The following is a 5310-nucleotide window of genomic DNA, read 5'->3' as shown; positions in this document are numbered from 1 at the left end:
ACACTGAATCTCAAAATCCATGTTCCATAAAATCTTGTCTTTATTTACAATAAGAATAATGCTCGCAAATTATTATAATAAAATACATCCGTTAAAATATATGAATCCAAATTGATATTATTTTACTGCGTACCAGGAATTTCCCTAAAAAATTCCATAAATATTGCTAAGGTTACTTCTGAAAGAAAAACTACTAAATAATGGATGTCCTGACAATATTTGTCCTCATATTCAAACGCGATATGAATCGTAATTATGGAGACGGGTAAATGGAATTGTTTTGCCAAAATAGATGTCTGTCGTGTACAAGGCACCTTTTCCCTAGACCGATAACGCACTCGCAACTCCTCTAAATTTTGAAGGTATCTAACGGCATCAGTAACTATTTAACAATAGGCGATGCTCTCTGATCGTTAGGCCCCATCTTTAATTACTACTTTTTTTTGTCAAGATTCACTGGACAATCTGTGCTCATTTGTCGAATGTTATTAATTTGATGAACAGATTGAACAGTGACTACATTCGCTAGTAGATGACCTCAAACTGTCATTGTACAGTTAATACGAAAGTCATTTATGTTTTAATGTTGATTTTCTGCGGTTTCATTTTTATGGGTGATCTCTTTAATTGCTATTAATTGATTGTATGCTAGTTTTTGCTCGTTTTTGTTTTTACTATAATTAATAGTAAAACTTTCGAATATTTCAATACAATCCTAATTTAATTTTTTATCTTCCATTTTTTTTTTTTTTTTTTTTTTGCTTTTTGCTTGCTTTATAAATGGTATTAATATTGCTTACTTTAATAATGGAATAATGGTAGTTATATAGTTGTTTTGACAATACATTCAGTTGCAGATGAATTGCTAAGTAACACTTCACAATCCCTATTAAAGATAACGTTGTAAAATTGTACATATTACGTACGCCTTTCTTTTGTAGTTAATTATATCATCGCTAATATGATGCAACTGCTTAATAACTTACAATATTCTTGTACGTATAATATTTTTTGTACGAAATATATTGAAGATGTTTTGTAATTTATAGGCATAGTTACAGCTAAGTGGAACTAAAAATTTGCACCTTTACTTTTAGGCAATTTATGTACCTACATTGATAAAATCTACTTATAGTCGAAGGTGGAAAGCGATGGTGTATTTTTTTTTTTTTTAGGTGGAACTGCCAACGTTTTTGAATGTTGCCAACTAGTTTTTTTATAGATATCATTAAGTATGCATGTATTTATTATCTTTTCTAACTTTGGGTTTCTTTGTTTTAGCTTTTAAGTAATTACTTCTATATTTATCTTACAATTCTTGTGAAGTTAAATTAACGATCGTGAAGCGAAAAGTAAATGTAAAAACTCTTTTGTTATTATATCTTAATGCGCAGTTAATATATATAACCTTCACTGTGTATTTTATACGAAGTATTCTTCATTTTATATTTATAAGAACAAATTATGGAAATAATTCAGGTATTTTTTTAAAAGCTGCCTCTTAATATCTATTAGAAACAAAATTTCAATATTTTTTCTTAAACATTAATGAGTAAAATATTGAAAGAAGGTGGATAATTTCATAGTCGTTTTACATAAAGCATAAAATCGTGGACAGGTTTACTTTTCGAAATTATTGCCTGACTTATGTGTTTTGTAATCTTACGTTGCTTTCACTCTATTAATACACACACATCAAATTATCTTATCATATTAGGTTAAGGTAACTCCGCTACTAGGTCGAGGGTTGGGTCAACGACGAAAAACAAGAAACGACGCGATGCGATTCTATACGACATAATACGACCATGACTTGCGCATGTAACTTGACGCAATAACATCAAAACAAAATCAGAAATGGTAGGTAAACGTCTCTACTCTATGATAATAAATAATAGAGGCTTTGGTCAGCTTCCTCCGTTTTAAGCGATTACTTTTATCTGATTGTACATTCGTGCGGCGTCTAATTATCTTTGGCGATTGTTCTAAGCATAAAATAGTAATAACTGTGTTATTATTGTCTACTTCATGAATTGTTTTCTGTCCAGTTTGGTTCTTCTTACAAAAATGCCAAGTTTATCGATTAGGGGTGGACTTAAAATGTGACGGAAAGATAAGCGTCTAGATTAGTAAGTACTATTATTAAGAGCCATTTCACAATTTTACGCTCTGCAAGTTTAGGTAAATTTGGTCGCATCGCGCGAGTCGTACGAGCCGCGCGATCTTTGTGCTAGTACGTATAGTGTGACAACCAAAAGACCATCGTGATCATTTTCTGATGTATAATAAAAATTATAACTATGGTATAAAATGTTTTTTACATAATTAATTTGTTAAAAATTTCAAGTATGTTATATAACAACAGTCAATAAATTTAAAATAAAATTAAAAAAATCAATTTTATGAAACATTTTTTTAAAATTGATTTAGTTTTTTCAGTTTACGAATGAATCTAATATTTACGATATGAATAAAAAAGCATTTAATTAAATCGACACCGACAAACATATTAATTAACAAATAACAAGACAAACAGATTGAAATGCCTATTTGTATTGATAGTGTGAGAAAAGAAAATTAAATTATACATTTGTTTACAGAAATTATCATTATATTATTTTACAGTCATTTTCGTAATATGTTTATTTTATTTATATTTTATTATGAAAGTATCAAATGCGTTTTATCCGCTATAACAACAGGCGCTTGGCGCGTGTGAGCGAAAGAGACGGCTGCGCATAATTTGGCGTGGACCTTACCTCTAAGAGCGCTAGCGCTCGACTGATTTACCGGGCTTGATGCGTGGCAATATATACTATCTTTTTATTATTTAATATAAAATGTATTAAAAATAATTACATCTTTTAATTATTTTTTTTTTTTGTATTTTTAATGATGTAAGTTTACTTTGATGAAGATAGTTCGTTAAAATTTCTTAGTTTTCTAAGAGAAATATCGCTTTTAAAATTGTACTTATTTGGAAAATATTCGTAACTTTAAATTTTTTTTATCGTTTAATAGAGATACAAATGGAATAAAAATCTATGATAGTGGACAACAAAATTATATTCCACATATTATGATATTTTTTTAAAATGGTTTCAACGTAGAGGTTATTGAAAAGTAGGACTTCAAAGTATACATTGCGACCATTTACCCAGGGAGGAGGCTGATGAAAAGGTTAATAATTTTATACACATAATATAAATCAAAATTCTGATCTGACTATGGACTACAACAAAGGTTGCTCTATTATATTTCAAGAATATAAATTACATTATTGCATCCAACACTGAGATTAACGACGTCAAAATATTACAATTTCGCGGATTGTTACCGATTTTTGTGAAATGGCTCTTAAGTTATTTGAGTGACTTGGTCGATTGTTTCGATTGTAGCCCTATAAGTTTGTATTTATGAAAGAAAAACCCAAATATGGACCTAAGTATATCTATTAGCCGGCTATTACCTAAAATAATGTCATTAAGTTGTTTACGTTAGGAGCATATGACCTTGTGCGAATTTTAACTTATTTTCTTATATAAAAATACATATCACGCGTACAGAATTATGGCCTAAAGATTGTTAAGGAAATAAAAGTCTTCAGTAGAAAATTTCTTCTATAATTTCTCTTGTAATTATATATGTATCAAACAATCGATTGTCGTTATCGCAACATTCGCAGTATCGCGGAAGAAATTAATGGTACTTTTTGTCCGGCATTGTAAACGACCTGCCGAGATCGAATGCAGGAAAATGTTTCTAAGGAAGTTTATTCGTTGATGCAGGATGTTACCTTCGTTGAAGGTTCTGCTGGACATTTTGAGAGGAAAATCTAAATCTTTTTTATGATAAAATATTTAAAACTGTAACAGTTTAACTCGAAATTAGTTTACTATTTTTAATTTTTATTTAGAACATTATATTAACGATTAGTGATAAAGATACTTTTAAAATTTTACTCTGATAAAAAACTAGTTTGAAAAAAAATGTAGCGGTTAACCGCAAAGGTGCATATTGGTGGCTTAAGGTGCGAAACTTCTATAAAGAAAAAGCACCCTCCTATAAGTATAGTGTGGGACGTTATAGGCTAAATTAATCAAACAGGAGTAATTCAATTTTGATTGGTGCCTGCCTGGTTTAATCGACTAAATGAAGAAGGACACTAATTCAGAAACAAAACATTACCTAACTAATCAAAAAAAATTGTTAATTTGCGGTACAGCATTGTACCAACGAGATATGTTCATCGGGCCAATTCAATTTTCACGTCTAAAGTGGGAACAGATGAGATAAAATGTTTAATTATAGAAGTATATAGCACGTGTGGTTTATTTGTTATGCGCGTTGTTCTTTATGAAACATATATTTAGATTGGCTCCTGCAAAATGCTTAGCAGAATTAAAAGGAGGGGTTATCTTATAATTGGAGAGGTCGTGTTAAATGTGATCCTAATAAAAATTTTGATCTGTTAAGTTTTTATCATTTTACTTTTTTGAACAAATTCTGTAGACAGTTTTTCCGAGATCATCAGCCTATAGATAAAAATAATAAAATAACTAAATATCAACACAATACACACACGGTCGTCTGTTCCTCAAGTAAGCAGCAAAGCTTTTTTTTTTTAAAACATACTTATACATAATACGTTTATAAATGAATAAATATATATACTACACCCAGACTCGGGGTGGGAATCGAAGTCATAACCCCACTGCGCCAACTGGCTAGTCAATAGATTTTATTATAGAAACCAGTCGTTAGGCTAGCTAAACGATCGAGTTAAGTGTAACGAAAATTCCAAAGTAACTCATTCCAATCTCGTCCACTCATTAATGAAACATGTCAACGCGTTGAGTAGAATGTCTGCATCACAGACCGAGTAACAAAAAAAAAACGAATACATGTATATTTATACTAAGCGCCTTACCTCGACCGCCTTTTGTCGACCGAGCAGATGTTTTCGACATTTGGCATAGATAGCCGCGCTAATTGCCGCCTATATTCTGCAATACACCTTTATTTGTCACTAGCGAATTATTTGATTCATCTATAATTGAGACTGTACATGTGTATACCTTTACATTGCAAAAAAGTGTTTCTGTACCTCTGTATAATGGTGATATGTTTTTGCGTTAATTTTTGTTGCCTTAAATAGGTTAATTAGAAGTTATTTATATTTTGCAATACAATACAATACAATAATACTCTTTATTGTACACAACAACAATCAACACAATAACATATTACAAATAAAAAACAGTTTACAAAGGCGGTCTTATCGCTAGAGGAGCGATCTCTTCCAGACAA

The sequence above is a fragment of the Melitaea cinxia genome, chromosome 6 (assembly GCF_905220565.1).
Source record: "Melitaea cinxia chromosome 6, ilMelCinx1.1, whole genome shotgun sequence".
Taxonomy (NCBI): Eukaryota; Metazoa; Arthropoda; class Insecta; order Lepidoptera; family Nymphalidae; genus Melitaea; species Melitaea cinxia.
This window is presented reverse-complemented; position numbering follows the sequence as displayed.